Below are 16799 nucleotides of genomic sequence, written 5' to 3'. Positions count from 1 at the left end.
TCCTAGCTATTTAAGCCCCTGCTGCCATGGCCCTAGTTAGTCATCATGACTGAAAGAAGAGCCCTGTCTCTATTGGACCCTGCTTGAATTCCTGAGCTACAAAACAGAATAATGAAAAGTTTTACGCCACTAACCTTTAGGTTTATTACTACAGTGATTCACAACCATAATTTAGGAGTTATTATTAGATCCATTTCACAGGTGAAGCATCTGAGACTCAGATTAGTTCGTTTTATCAAGGACACAAAACCAGTAAGTGGTAGAGCTAGGATTTGAAAGTAGACCTATGTTCATCCCAGGGTTTATGATTCTTAACCACTATGATAGCCATTCTATAAAGAAGAAGAAGGAGAAGGAAGAGAAGGAGAAGGAGAAAACAAAAAGGAGGAAGACGAAGAGGAGGAAGAGGAGGGAATAGAATCTATTATTCAAGGGAGTAATTAAATCTCTTAGAGTTGACAAGGCTAACTAACTTATTGTGTTTAGTAGGTGACCAAGCTGGAACTAAATCTTGGTCACCTTACCCTAAGGTCTTTGGTTTTCCTTCCTGGCTTGTTTTCCTACTATAAAATTTTTAACTCTCTTGCCTGGTAACTGTATGTCATCGTCTACTTTGAATTGTTATAACAGAAAATAACACAGATTGGATAAATCATAAAATAGAAATTTATTCTCCCACACATCTGAAGGCTGGGAATTCCAAGATCAAGTTACGCTCATCTGGTGTGGGCCTTCTTACTGCATCCTCACCTGGTGGAAAAAACAAGAGCAAGAAGTAGATGAATGTTGTGTCCTTATGTAGTGGAAAAGCAAAGAGAGTCCACTCTTGTCAGTCATTTTTATAGGAGCATTAATCCATCTATGAGGACAGAACACTCATGACATAAATACCACCCCAAAAGTCCCACCTCCTAAGGCTGATGCTTTAGGGATTGAGTTTCCAACACAGAAATTTAGGTAGACTCGTTCAGACCACACCACCATATACATGCCATATTTTCTGCATGCAAACCCTGAAAAGGTACCTCAATCTAGCAGATCTTTGATCCTACAAAACTCACCCAATTTAAACTCAAAAGCAGATCAGTTCCTTAAGTGAACTAATCATAAAGCCAGTGCTCAGAGAAGTAATAAAAAATGAACATTTTAAAAAGTAATAATTCTGTCTTAACTAAAGACTTATAATTGAAATGTCTAAAGTGCTAGTCAGAAGGGAATTGGACTAATCTGGATATGAGATGAGGCAATAAATGGTAAATTCTACTAATGTCTGAAGTTCTCTAGAAGACATTAGTAGAAAAGCAAAGCATACTGAAAACTTTCTTCAAATGGCCATTGAAATTAAGCAGCATTTTGTCATTAATGAGCAGTAGCCATGGTGTTTCTCATATGGTAGACATTTATTAAGTTCAAATTAAAACCTATTCACATTACATAGAAATAAATCCGCACACAAAGCCAGAATTCTCTGGTCTTGAGAGAAACTTTATAAATAAAGACTTCAAGCAGTGCTTTTAACATAGTAGACAGGTGGAATTTATGCAGTATTTGTGAAATGATTGGTGTCAGTTTTAAACATTACAGATTAGAACAGTTTGACTTGTTCCTTGGCAAAACTTAAATAAAAAGTAAGACTTGCACATAAAGAAAACTGGCATTTAAGTGCATTTTGCAGGATCTTTGAGGTCTGTATTCTTATCCAGTGAATCAGTCCAAAGATCACTTTTTCTCAGAGAGCCTTCCCTACCTAGTTAAGTTTCCGTCACCCAGTCATTCACTTTGCTTAGTTTTTTCAATGACCTTTATCAATTCTTGATATTGTTATATATATTTAGTTGTCAGTGTTTCCTCTGTCTCTCTGACTGGGATTAGATCTGAAAGAAGGCATGGATATTATTGTTCTTGCTGACTGCTTCTATGGGCCAATATCTAGGACTGTTCCTGGCAGACAAGAAAATACCTTGATGCCTGTTAAATGGCTAATTCTATGACATCAGGAAAGAGGTAGAGGTTGGGGAACAAGGTGAATCAATGTTCCTGACAAAAGTCTGCAATGATCCTTATTTACAGATTCTCCCCTGTTTGAAAGAATATATATAATAATACATTATATATTATAATGTATATAATAATACAATAATATAATAATAATGCAATATTGTATTAATACTTTGAGATATTCAAAATTACTATAGAGAATTCACACTCTGCCCTTCAATACAAAAGGCCTGCCCTGACATTCACTGAATATAGAAATCCAATCCTGTATTGCAGAAATTTTATTCAGTATCTTTTGCATCATTTACTAAACTATCAAGTGCCAATCAAACTATTTTGAATAAAATAAACGAAATCAAATAAAACCAAAATGTAAACATCAATACATTGTTAAATTTAAAATACCATTAAAACAGAAAAAAATGGAAACAGCTTAAAATTAGCATGAAAATTAAGCAGAAACATCTAAAACGAGTTGTTAAATAGTGCCATTAAGGAGATAAAGTACCACTCAGGCTATTTTCTAACCAAATAACAATTTGTTAATATAAGCACATTGGCTGCAAATTAATTCCTTATCATGTAAAATGGGCATGGATTTCATTCTCTTCACTGATGCCAACATCTACCCTCTAAAAGCTACTTAAAGGAAAACAGAGAAACACATTTTTGTTGTGTGAATCCTTGCTTGAGACTAAATATTACAAATTACAATGCTCTGTTCTGTTGTTTTGTAAATTCAGGTGAATCTTATCATGAGGGTGGAAAACACATTCAGGGTCATGGAATCTGCTCTTCTCTATTACTGTGGGTTTGACCTTGTCACTGTGGCCTTAAATGGCAGTATGGATATCATCTTGTTCACTCCTGAGTATTCCTAGTGATGACACCCTAGCGACCTTTTCTGAGCAAATTATGCCCAAATCTCATCAACCCTACATTTAGAAATACTTTCCTAATGTCCAGCTTAATGGTCTAGATTCAGGCCATTCTACCTCGTTATACTAACCCTTAATACTCTGAAGAATTCCTCTTCCTGTTGGGTGTTATCACCTCCCAAGCATCTGTGCTCTATCATAGCCATTTGCACAGTTTATTCTCTAAACACCATCAGGCAAACACTATTCCCTTAACCTCACTGAAAAGTCCATGCCCTACAAATCTCCTATCATCCTTATTACCAGGGTCTGGATTCCAGCCCTTTAAAGAACTAGAATATCTTTGCATATGGAAATGCCCAAGCAATTTCTTCCAAATGACAATCCCCTGGCTTCCCTTGGACCATTTACATTAGAACACTTGCCATTTTCATTTTTCTCTCACTGTCCTTTGACTTGTACATATTCTAGAACCCAGCAATGTCTTTTACAAGGACCTGAGAGCCATCCCTTTGAAATGTCCCCAAGAAAGATAGTGCCCCATCATCCTATGAGAGCACAGGAGCCTCACTTCAGTAAATGCCAATTAGGGAGCCCAGATGATCTCATCTAGCAGTGACTGCCTTCTTCTCATCAGTTTCCTGTCCTTTCCTGCCACAGGCAGTGCTGAAAATTCCCCCTACCTTTTGTTTCAATGAAGATAAGTTCAAATCTCTCTCTTCCCTGTGGCAATAGTCTTGAATCCAATCTTCCTTTCTAATTAATTAGTTTGGTGCCATATTTCTTTTACCTAGATAAGAGAGGCAGCCTTAGTCACTAAAAGTTTTGGGGTCCTTATAAGTCACAGAAGGATTTGGGTGATGGTTAAACTTAAACATGAGAAATTTTCAGTACAAGTAATGTTCTATATAAACAGATGTGTCAATTTGGGGAGATTTTATTGAGTAATACATTAAACAAATAATTTATTTGTTCTAATTAGTTGTGTGAAACAGTGGTTCCATTCCAAGTTTTCTGGGGAATCTGCAGACTGCTTTCCAGAGTGGTTACAACAATTTGCAGTCCCTCCAGCAATGTACGAGTATACCTTTTCCCCTAAATCCTCGTCAATATTTATTGTTGCTTGTATTTTTTTTTAAGAGAGAGAGCGAGAGAGAGAATTTTTTAATATTTATTTTTTAGTTTTCGGCGGACACAACATCTTTGTTTGTATGTGGTGCTGAGGATCGAACACGGGCCGCACACATGCCAGGCGAGCGCGCTGCCGCTTGAGCCACATCCCTAGTCCCTGTTGCTTGTATTCTTGATAATTGCCATTCTTCATGGAGTGAGATGGAATCTCAGTGTAGTTTTAATTTGAAGTTTTCTGGTTGTTACAGATGTTGGACATTTTTTGAATATATTTGTTGATCAATTGTATTTCTTCTTCTGTGAAGTTTCTATTCAGTTCCTTTGCCCATTTATTGACTGGCTTATTTATTTTGGGGGGTGTTAAGTTTTTTGAGTTCTTTATATATCCTGGAGATTAGTGCTCTGTCTGAGGTGTGTGTGGTAAAGATTTTCTCCCATTCTGTAGGCTCTCTCTTCATGTTATTTATTGTTTCCTTTGCTAAGAAGAAACTTTTTAGTTTGAATCCATCCATTTATTGATTCTTGATTTTACTTCTTGTGCTTTAGGAGTCTTGTGAAGGATATAGTTTTCTTTATGTTCATTAAACTTGAATCAATAACCATATTTTAAAATATAGTTTGAATTCTACTTCTGTAATTTACAATGTTAAGTCATTGGATTGATTACTTAAATTCTCCAAACCTCAGTGTTCTGAGGGAGGTGGGAAACACAGGAGCCCATAGAGGCCATTAAATATTGGGAAAGCAAAAGGGGTCAAGTGACCAAGAAGATAAAGGAAAGAATGTGTAAATGGATGGAAATGTTCATAATGCAAGAGTCTGATAATATCTTAATGTGCATTTTGAACCTCTGGGTATGCAGGAGCTATCCAATTATTACAGTTATTGCAGGTGCTCCTGACAAGTTTGGAGATGACCCAAGTGAGGTCCTGGTCAGCCCCTGGCTTGTGCATGGGTCCTGCTTCCTGATCCACACTCCATTTCATACAGCTCCTTCAGATTTTATTTTACTTTATTTTATTTTTTTAATACTTGTGCTTTTTAGTTGTAGTTGGACACACTATATTTATTTATTTTTATGTGGTACAGAGGATCAAACCCAGGCCTTCAAACGTGCTAGGCAAGCACTCTACCATGGAGCCACAACCCCAGCCCTTGATTTTATTTTTACATACAAGTTAATTTCAACTTTGTTTCAGCTATATAATAATCTATTTCTCCCTTGCCCCCCCCTGGACTATTGTGAAATCAATAACAGATGTTATATAATTTTGTGTAATAACTTCAGCTTATGTTCTTAAATTGTGGCAGTTTTTTTTTAAATAAGGACCATAGTTGATACTTATTTTGCTAAGACATAAATAAATGCGGCAAATTATACTAATTGGTTTATAGTAGAATTAAACTATATTATATTAGCAATTTTAAAAATATTAAACATATTATTATGTCATAAGTACTTTTTTACATATTCCAATCAGGATGTATACACATAATGTTCACATTTTCGTGTTGGTGGGTATTTCTCTCAAGATTCTTTAACCTCTACCTTCATCTTATGTAAGTATGAAGTTTGTTCATTTAAGGTTATTTGTCTTGCAAAGTTTCCTATAGTGTATTTTTTTTTCTTTGCTGGTTCCATCCCCAGAGTTTGATTTATTATGTTCCTCTGTTTCCCATACTTATTGTTATTATTTTGTCATTTTTATGGTATCTTTTCATAACATACTTCTCTCCTCTGGCAAAAAATTGGAGAGGAATATGAAAATCTTAGAGGTTTGAGCTATGCCTGAACATCTCTCTAATCTCAATAGCAATTCCATTTGTATCTCATGTTCATCACCCAAGGCATCTGGTTTTCTCAAGCATGGAGTGGAATACTTGGAGTACACATTGGATCTCTATACAAATCACTGAAACGTTGGTTCTCTCTCCCTCTCTGTCTCTCTTATTTCGGGGGTGGGGGGGGGCAGGGTGGCATTCAAACTATCTTTATTTTAACCATATTATTTTTAAAAAAGTTTTAGTTTTTTTAATCTTTTGAGCATCTGAACCAGGCATGGTAAGAATTTCTTTTTTTTTAAATAAAAGTCTATTATCTCCATCATTAGTATTTTTGATACTACAGATATTTTAATATTTATTTTGCTAAAGCCAAGATAGAAATAAATGTTTGAAGTTCTACAAACAGGTTCAAAGTTGAATTAAACTAATTTGAATTGTGCATCACTACTCTTCAATTCTTTCCTGCATTAGATTTTATTTAGAGATCCTTCCGTGAAATGTTTAGAACACAAATAGTAATTGATAATTTACGCCAGCTGAGAAAGATCAACAGGGGAGTCATACCTAAATTAAAATACATGTCACCCAGGTCTATAAAAAATAACCAACAATAAATACATTCAAGAGTGGGGAATTCAAATAACCAACAATAAATGCATTCAAGGGTGGGGAATTCAGACTTTGGAAGCTAGGTGGAAACTTACTCTGATTCCCCAAAGCAGGGTTACTAGAGCCAGGCTCATTTATTGCTACCTACAAGAAAGAATGTCTTATCCTCTGTATTAGTTTCGGAGGGCTTCCCTAACACAGGGCTACAAAGTGAATGGTTCAAATGAACAGAAAGTTATTCTCTTGCACTTCTAGAGACTGACATAGAAATGAAGATGTCAGGGGTCTGTGCTACCCCAAAGCCTCAAAGACAGGATCCCTGTTTAACTCTCCCAACTCTGGGTGCCCCAGACATCCTTCAATCAGCACCAGTATAATTCTAGTCTCTAGCTCATCTTCACATGCTCATCACCCCTCCATCTCTTCCTTTCCTGGACTCCAGCAGTAGGACCCACTCTACCTCAGTAAGGCCTCACCTTCATTATGTCTCTGAAGACCCTCTTTTGAATTAAGATTCCTGCACCAGTGCCAGGCTTGTGACTTCCAGATGTCTTCTGGGAGGACATGGTTCAACCCATAACATCACCTTCCCTGGGGATATATGCAAATCGGTACAACCCTGGTTCTTGAATTCTCACTTTGCATAATAATTATCTACCTGGGGCAATTGGAAAAATCACTATTTATAAGGTGGGTGTGCAGAATTTATCTGCATAATGATTAACCTCTGCAGAAAAAAAAAAATACTCCCTGTTTTAACATGGAACAATAAAGGGGGAAATGACACAAGTTATTCAGTAGGTCTGAATTTCATTTTTTGTTGTTGTTGTTGTTTTTGGTCTGGAAGACAGGAATATCTGTTTTATCCAGGTATCAATTTCTTATGGATATGTGAAAGACGAGCCAAAAAAACGGCCAAAAGAAGTACATCCAGAACCAAGTTCCTCTAAGACTGCTCCATACCTCACCCCACCCCATCCCCCTGCTGACCACCTACACCAGAGGCCAGTCCTGCATGGTGTCTGTTCATTGGCTGGTTCTGCTTTTGCACATCAACTTCCTGTTCAAGTTGAGTTCTGTCTTTTGGGGTCTGAACGCATCCAATGACCGCTTCTAGTCACTTCCACATATCAACAGGATCCTTGATCAGGAATTACTCCAATTTTCTTCTGCCTTGAGCTTCTCATTTATCATCTTTGGTACTGTGGAATCCAGAGTTGAGACGAGATGATTTTAACCTGAAGACATTTGGGATTCAACACATGTAAGAAGAAATAGATCAAATTCCACTGTAAGTTCACAAGATTCAGAAGGAATAGGGGAAGCCAGTTGGGCGGAAGAACAAGAAGATGAAATATGTAGAAATCGGGAGACGTACAGGAAGGGGATCCCCAAGAACAGAAGCATCAGAAGACAAAGAGTGGAAGACCTGGCTTCACAAACTCTGGCTTGTTGACCATGTACCTCAGGAAGAGAGAACATCCTCTACCTGTTCTCAAAGAGTCGGAAAGAGCACATTGGAAAACAGTGGCATTTTAAAGTACTTAGTGAGCCTTGCTCCCCACCACCCTTCCACCCCTCACTCCATGCCCTGTTCCAGCGTCAACACCCACGCTGCCCATTTATCCACACCACAGCCCACAACAGTCCTTTAGTGTGTCCAGCTTACTTCCAGTGTGTCCCTGATTGGCAGTCCTTCTCCAGAGGTACACCTATCATTAATGCCAGCAGAAAGCATTACTTTTACAAAATGTCCAAGTATAATTGATTATACTTGGCCTGTTTCCATTAAAAAAAAAAAAAAACAGGCAATTGACTTTCACTTTTTTTTCCAACTACATTCTTGCACAAACAAGGCTCTCTTTAGCCCTCAATAGAATACAGAGCATGCTGCATATTTCCTGTGTTAGTAAATTCTTTGTTTCATTTGCTCCCGAGACCAATATAATTTGGCTCTTACCTCTGGAAAATTAAGCAAAATGTCAGGAAATGGCATCAAAATCAAAGCCCAGTAGAATATAAATGGGCAAATACACAGAGAACCTTTGATATGTACAGGATGACTGTCAAAGATCACAAAGTTATGAGTATTAATTAACTCTGACATTGCAATTAATTTTGTTTCAGATATGTGTCACAAAACATTTTTATTTATAATAGGAACTTTTACAATTGTATTAGGTATTAATATTAATTTCTCTCTGTCCTCCTTTCCTTCTTTTCTCTCTTGCTATGAATTTCATTAAGTTCTCACTCATACTTTGCAGATACCAGTGCAAAATGGTAATGTGGTGCCTCTTCTTCAAAGCACAGGAAAGATGTACCACTAGCGGCGTGGAAATATGAGGTTTATTTGTCTTTTTAAATAATTTATTACTCATGTAATAGGATAGTGGTGATGCATGGCTAACACTATAAACACTTTACAAATTGCAAAATAAAATATGTATTTTACTTCATAATAGAATATTCTTTAGTTTTGTTAATATGAATGTAATGTTTATTTAATACAATGGCTCACAGCAAGGGAGAACATGTGAAATTGGCCATCCCCCACCCAGCATGGAGACAGGCGCAGACCCTTACGTGGACAGCTGTGGCACAGGTGGAGGACTGCGGCAGGGTCTCTGTCCATGCAGCCATACATTAATTCCCTAAGAGAGGTAACTGCAATGTCACCTAAGTGTGACTTAACAGAAGAGAAGGAGGAGTCCCTGTAAGTCACTTAGTGATAAAGCCCAAGACACCCAATGCTGGTCCCACTTCCTTCCTGGTCCTACAACATCCTGCTGCTTGCAAAAGGGACCTGGAGCCTGGATTCTCCTTAATAAGGCAGAGGAAGCTATGAAGAGCATCACCATGGCCACAAGGTGATGGGTTTCCAAGGCTCAGTGAGGAGGATAAGGATCTGTGGAAATGATACATGTTCAGAATAACAGTGGCAGAGTTAACTTTCCTATTATTTCAAAGACTATTTTGTTTTTGAAACATCACTAGGCATCACCTTCTTTTAATTTGTTCTTCATGTGTAGAGTGTCTTTAGACACATCATACATCCATGGAGTGTAACTTCCCATTCTTGTGGTTGTACATGATGTGGAGTCACACAGGTCATATATTCATTTATGAACACAGGAAAGAGATGTCCGATTCAGTCTACTGCCTTTCTTATTCCCATTCTGCCTCCCTTCCCTTCATTCCCCTTTTTGTCTAACCCAATGAAACTCTATTCTTTCCTCTCCCCACCCCTTATTGTATGTTAGCATCTGCATATCAGAGAAAATATTTGGTCTTTAGTTATTTGGGATTGGCTTATTTTACTTGATATGATAGTCTCTAGCTCCACCCATTAACCTGCAAATGCCATAATTCACCTTTATCTTCTTTCTTCCATTGCTGACATGCTTTCCTATTCTCTAATCAATGTTTTGTTTGTTTGTTTTGCATTATTTGCCAAACAAATTTATTTTACTTAAATACTTGTCTCATTATCTGTTTCTGGACAAAGCTGAGCTAAGACACTTGCAAAAGCATGGGAAGACTGTCAACCCATATCAGTTGAAAGATATGAAACAGAAAAGTGTGTTCACTCTTAGGGAAAGGGAAATAATAATAATTTTTATTAATTTAATCCTTAAATATAGAATGAGTATTAAATTCTATAATTAATTGTAGGAGTTAATTTTCAATATTTAGATCAGCTCAAAGAGATAATGAAAATGATTTTAGTGTATTCTGTATTAAAGATATGCAAAGAGAAATATTAAATGTGTTTATAATAGGAGAATTCTCTTGTGGAAGAAATGTATGTTTCAGTTAAATATCTAATTTGCATCTTTAAATCAGGGAAATGAATGATTCAGACAAATGTTGATGAGGCAGAAGTCATTGGCATTAACCATTGACATAATGTATTTCTAATATATGTTATACTGTTTTTCAGAGTTATCTATAACCAGCATATTGGACATAAAGTAATAATGAGAATTGGGCCCTATTGGTATCTGGTTAGAAAACTAGAATTGCCTCTATTCACAGATTTCTTGAGGGCTACATGCATAGAATTCTTTCTTAGAGCATTACGTTCTTCTAGATGACAAAGCTGGTTTGCAGTATTTGAAGCATCTGCTTTAGGCTCAAGTTCAATGGGGGTCCCCATACTCTAGCCCAAATGCAGATCTTACCATGCAAGAGGGACAGGTGTGCCAAAGTGCACACGTGTAATGAAATAGAGAGACCTAACAGGAAGTAAGAAGGAAAAACTTGAGAACTAATGAGATCAAATAACTATGGAGCTGGAATTCAACCCATATATAATTTCTACATTGAAGAAGAGGACAAATGATATGGATGAAAATATTCAAAAATATTCAAAGAAAAGACAACTTTTTGAAAATAAAATAACTATATCTGTAGATTAAAAGACAAAATATATCCCAGAAAATTATGATATATAAGTTTTAATATTAAGTTGTACCCTGAAATCAAAAGTCACAGGAGGGCATAAGAAAATTCCAGACTCCCTGCCATAAGTAGAAGAAACTGACCTCACAGTCTCAAGAATAGAAGTCCAAGATTAAGATGTTAGGAGGTCTGGCTTCTTTTGAGACCTCTCCCCCTGGTTAGCTTCTTTCTGTGTCCTTAGGCCCTTTTTCTGTGCATGTATCTTTGGTGTCTCTTTTGTATAAGGACACCCATCATCTTGGGTTAAGGGGCCCACCGCTGTGAATTCATTTAACCTTCTGATCAATCACATTGGAGATTAGGACTTCAACATCTATACATGTCTTCTGTTGCACTAATTTATCTTAAAGAAGAATTTTTATGGAATTCCATTCAAAGTCTTAGACATGTGTTCCACTATTTTTGTTTTTAACACTTTGGGGATTATCACATATTCTGATGTGACATCATCTTTTGAATAGTTATTTGTCTTTAGTTCTTTTGTCTTCTTAAGAGCATGTGTGTCTCTGTGTCTATGAATTTTAACTATAATTTCCCATTCGATCCTCGGCTGGAACTTATCTTTAAATTTTATTTTTGGAAAGGAAAAATATTCAACTAGTTTATACATGTTAAATAAGCTTTTTATTTCAATATTTTAAAAAGCAGCCTGTCTCATGTCCCTGTTGGTTGTTTTTTTGTGTTTATTTTTGTTTTTGCTTTATGCAACTCGGTAGCCTGGAGTGCTTTTGCAGGGCAGGGAGAAGTAAGCACAGTCCAGCCTCTCATAGAAGATTGGATTTTTTCCTTATATATTATTATAGACTAAAGAGTGACCCCCTTCCTACATTCATATGTCCTCAATTATAGAAAAAAAAAGATAATGTACTTAAAAATGGAGTACAGTGCAGAAATGAGAATAGAAAGATTACAAGTAAAAATATGTCACAAATATAACAAGAGGCTATAGACACAAAATAATGTATACCATATTATTTTATTTATAAGGCTTTAAAACCATCAAAGTTAAGTTATTCATTAGAGGTCAAAATAGAGGGCAGTGTTGAGAAGTGGGAACAGTGTGGGACTTCTCAGTGTCACTTCTGTTGCAATCAGGGTGTTGGTTACAAAGGTGTCCTCATTTCATACAAATTCACTGACCTATCACTCTATCTGTATATTTTCATATATGTTTGATACTTCAAAAAAGCTTCAAATAAATTAAAATACCAAAAGCAACCTTAGATATTCAGTGTAAAGCAGATAAACTTTTTAGCAGTCAAAAACAAGCCAAGGATTGGTATAAATTAGATATACAATATGGTTAATAACAATCTTTAAAACTATTTTTAAGTTTGATAGAGATCTTGGGTTAAGGAATAAACTCCTAAAATAGTTGTTTTTTGGGAACAAACATTGATAGAAAAACAAGACATTGTAAACTACCCTTGGTTAAGAAGTGAAGACCTCAGACCAAAACCGGAGGCCAGAGGATATGGGGTAAAGAGGAAATCTGAGTCCTTGAAAGGTTAAAACTTCTTTGAAAGGCAGTGATTCAAAGAACCTCTTATAGATCAAAAAAACTAAATGGCCACTGGAGAACAACTAGAGAAATTTTAGCTCAAGGGAACCACTTACTGACCACTTACTTAAAATACTAAAAGCAACCTTAGAAAATTCAGTGTAAAGCAGATAAACTTTTTAACAGTCAAAGACAACCCAAGGATTGGTATAAATTATAAATTAGGACTCAAGAGGTAAGTATCTCACTCTCCTCCCAGACCCAACCACACTAAGTTCTCTGGATGCTTGCTTTGTCTTGTTTCACGATTTGAAATTGTCTGCAATGCTTGGTCATTTCCATGCTTGATCCAGGACTATTGCAGTTGATCTACCATACACTTTTGCCCCTTAGGCTCCCTCAAATTCTTCTCCATGGTGTAGATAAAGGGATCCTTCTGAATTCTGACCAAGTCACACTTTACCTGAGCCTTGTGTGCCTAGAAAACAGATATAATTGGAAGTCCCCCCACTCTGTGTTCCAGGCAATGGCTTATTTAGAAGAACAATTCTCCCCATGCAACTCAGATAAAATTCACAACTGCCCCTGGTTTACCTACAACAATACCATATAGAAACTCCAAATTCCCATTTGCTGCATCATAAGTGATAGGCGAATGCTTTGTAAGCCTCGGCCAATCTGCACAAAGTGTTTGGTAACTGCACTTCACCAAACTTTGGCTAAGCTTCCCTCCTTCCCCCAGGGCCAAGAATATTATCCCATCCTCTGTATAAGACAGCATGCAACCCCTCCTTCGTGATCCCTCCCAGGAGTACAGGGACCTCATGGTAAAACCTTTTCTGATGTACCACTAATTCTAAACTCTTGCCCAATTTCCTTATAACTCATTTTTCCCCCTAGCTTTGTTCACTACTCCATATAAAAGAAAACCCATTTCTGTCTGAAACTGAAGACTTGCAAATATCACAGTTGGAGCTTTCTTACAGCAATAATCTCCCTCACTGGACAGGGTAGTAGTCTGCCTCACCTTTCTGCAGTAATCCATTTGAACGAGATCTATCCTTAACTAAATGTGTTTTTATTAGAATAATCAAAATTTAATCCTGTCACCCCTACTTCAAACTTTATTAACTTTAAACTGTTTTAATAACAACAACAAAAAGCCAAATTTCCCTTGTTAACCAATTGTTTACAAATCCCTTCCTGGGCTAACTTATGCCCTGTCTGTGCTCCTTGAACCTTCTCTCTTCCCACTCCCTTGCTAGCCCCTTTCTCGAGATATCCTGTCTATGTTTGAAGTTACTTACGTTAAGCTTGCTCTGGAATTTGGATTTTTTTCAACTGGGCCCCAGCCTTTCTGGATTTTTGCAGTTTACCTCTCTGGGTCTAAGGTTTATGTCCCCTCAACCAGGAACCTTCCTGGACATATCATGGAATAGCTTGGTTTGTCTGTGAGGCCTTCTAAACCTTCTTGTGCTCTTCCTCTCAGGCAGCTCTTCTGACTGAATCTTGAATGGCCTCTCTCCTTAGACTCTGCCTTAAGAAAACAGACTCTGGTTTTCATCATGGAATCACATGGAGAAATACAGTTGTATTCATTGGAGTAGAGTAAGTTGATTGCCTAGGCAAAGGGGAAGCAGAGATGGGCATGGTGCAATCTGCTTCCTGCAAAGAACAGATTATGGGTATGATTTTTGGTTCTGAATGTCAACCTCTAAACCTCTTGGGCAAAAGGGGGAAGGTCACTGATGTCATGATAAAATTAAGGTAAGAGACTTGTACTTTGGGACTCCCTCAACAGTAGGTTTGAGGAAACTCAATTTATTTTAGCTAAAACCTTCTGGGGCAAGTTGAGTTTCAGGTGAAGGTTAACAAAGGATTCGAATGTGATCCGAGACCTGCAATCTCATTGTCTCCAATTTCATACTCTTCTCTTCCATGGGAAACCTCCAATCTTGGACATTGCTGAGTGTGAGATCAGGGCCGAGGTGCTGCAGTCTGGCTGGGCACAAAATCACGAGCCACCACACAGCTTGTAGATTCAAACAGCAACTCTTTATTCCCGAACTCACACCAGCCGTCTACAATCACGTTCTGGGGAAATCCACGTTCTCTGCCCAAATCCACACCCACTGGGCTTCTGTCTCCCAAAAAATACTGTCTGAATCCCGTGAGAACTCAAGGGGAACTCAGGCAGCAGGATACGCCCTATTCCCAGCAGGAATAACCTTAAACCTGGAACCACCCTAAACCCGGATTGTCCTAAACCGGGAACACCCTAAACCCGGATCTGCCCTGGTCCTTGAGCAAGGTCACCTTACATGCAATGTCACTGCAAAATGTCCTATTTCCACGAGTCCTTCCACTAAGCAACATGGGGTACGCTGGCAAGGAAATTGTCATACCTACTTGGCTAATGGCTCCCAGCACCGTGGAGTAAACTCCCTCATAGCTCCTCTAAGAGCAATATCTGGATCAGTCTCGTTCACTGTTATTGTTAGTATTTTCCAGTGGTTCCTATGACAGTCCCAGAAATCCACTGTGAGGTAAGTGGACCAAGGGTGTGTTCTCTCTAACCCAATCACTGTGATGAGGAGTAGGGAATTCCCTGTTTGGCTCAGGCTTCTGTGACACCCCATTCCTGCCTGTGGAGGAGGAACCCTGCTCAAGCCTCAGGAAGGAGAGTGGCAGGGACCCAAATCTTCATCTCAGCGTGAGTGCCCTCAGCCAGCTCAGCACCAATAGCACCAGAGGAAAAGATCAAATGACCCCCACACAGAATCACAGAGCTGACCCAGGCACAAGTAACCCAGAGCCTCTGATGCCCTCAAGCCATCTCCTCCTGGATGCCCACTGCACTACTGCTATCCCCACAGGATTGAAGCCATGGCTCACAGGCTACTCCCCTTCCTGGCATTTCAATAAATGTGACAATTCATTAATACTTTAGCATTTAAAAATATATTAAACAATTCATTTCCTTTTTCACAATTAATAGCAAATATTGATTGAATCTCCAATCAGCCACATTAAGAAATGCTTGCTTTGGTAGTAACGGGGCAATCTAGGCAACAAACGCCCAAATCCAACCAGGGTGCCATTCAACACTGGTCACACACAGCAACAGTAGTATTCAGAAAATAATAACTGTATTATTATCTTAGAAGAGATTAAAAAAAACTAAGAGGTAATCAAAATGTCCCAATATTGCAGAGAAAAATATACCAATATGTGAACCAGAAACGTAAAAAAAAGTGGTAGTGTCCTTTAAGCAACACATGATGCTCCTGGGGCCATTTTTCAAAGTCGATGTGATTTTTTTTTCTTCAAACCATTTCTAATCCAGATTTTATAGAACTCTTCTCCCTACCCTTGCCTTAACTTTCCAAGTGCACGGAAAAAAAAATCCTGGTAAGTAGATTTTAATTTCACTTAACAGCTAATTAATCCTTCCCTCTAGATATCCCATTCCATGTTGTCTCATCAAACCGGAAAGCAATGCAAACCTGGCCTGCTACTATCCGGAAGCCACATTCTAAGAACATATTCTGAAGAGCAGGAAGGCCTCCCATAGGTGAGAGCAAAGAAGGTAATTTAAATATGGGTGAGCACAGGAACAAATTCCCAGGCTCTGTGACTCTCTTTGTTGAAATCCATTCTTTTGGAAAATCGTTTTCTTTAGCCATTGGACAACAAAATGCATTGTCAAGAAATTTTATAGCAATAATTATAAAAGATGTCCATTTGAACCCATCGAGGTCTCACTGATTTTATAACACCCAGCAGACCTCCCTGCAGGAGAACACTATATTTATGTGAGCAATATATGCGAGAATTGAGATCGTAAAATTAAATGACCACATAGAAGTGTCATTTATATGATGAGCGCCTACATATGTGAAGGCTGGTTTATTTTGCGGCGTCAGGTTGCGTTCAATGGTCCACCCTCAGCGAACGTTTTTAATCACGCATTTCTTCACTCTTTCTGCAATATTACACTTGAAGGACTGGTAAGCAGTTTGCTACGAAATGCTAAATGGTTACTGGCACTGCTATTCTGACAGAAGAGCTCACTAAAATAGAAGTCCAGGACATATTGTATGCAATTGTTTTATGAGAGACATTATGGTTACTAGAATAACATTTCACCATTACCCACTGCTGAGAGAGAAGTCATTAAGATATTTGGCAAGCCAGTGCAATTTTTCAATGGAGCTCTTGTACGAGACCTGAGAACAGCTTCCATAGAGAGAGGCTGGCTGCCACACAAGGAAAGGAAGCTGGGCTCAAGTCTTCTGTGTTGCTGTATTTATTTTATTTTCAGAGCCCAGTAATAAAGTGACAAGATAGGGTATGTCAGGAGTATCAGGAGAAAAACAGGGAATTCTTGTGTGGAAATATATGTATATGTCTCAGACAAGTATTTTGTGTGT

At 37.9% G+C, this 16799-nt stretch overlaps 1 long non-coding RNA gene across 1 annotated transcript; it reads right to left on the bottom strand.

The window, feature by feature from the left end:
- Positions 1 to 643: 643 nt before the first annotated feature.
- On the bottom strand, positions 644 to 3934 carry LOC125613624. Its single transcript, XR_007344183.1, has 2 exons — positions 3560 to 3934; positions 644 to 750 (listed from the first exon to the last, which is right to left on the bottom strand). It is a non-coding gene; the product is annotated as an uncharacterized LOC125613624 (long non-coding RNA).
- Between the last annotated feature and the right edge of the window lie 12865 nt (positions 3935 to 16799).

The sequence above is a fragment of the Marmota marmota genome, unplaced genomic scaffold, assembly GCF_001458135.2.
Source record: "Marmota marmota marmota unplaced genomic scaffold, marMar, whole genome shotgun sequence".
NCBI classification, from domain to species: Eukaryota; Metazoa; Chordata; class Mammalia; order Rodentia; family Sciuridae; genus Marmota; species Marmota marmota.
Note: the sequence above shows the minus strand (reverse complement) of the source record. Positions and strands in the feature narration are given on the sequence as shown.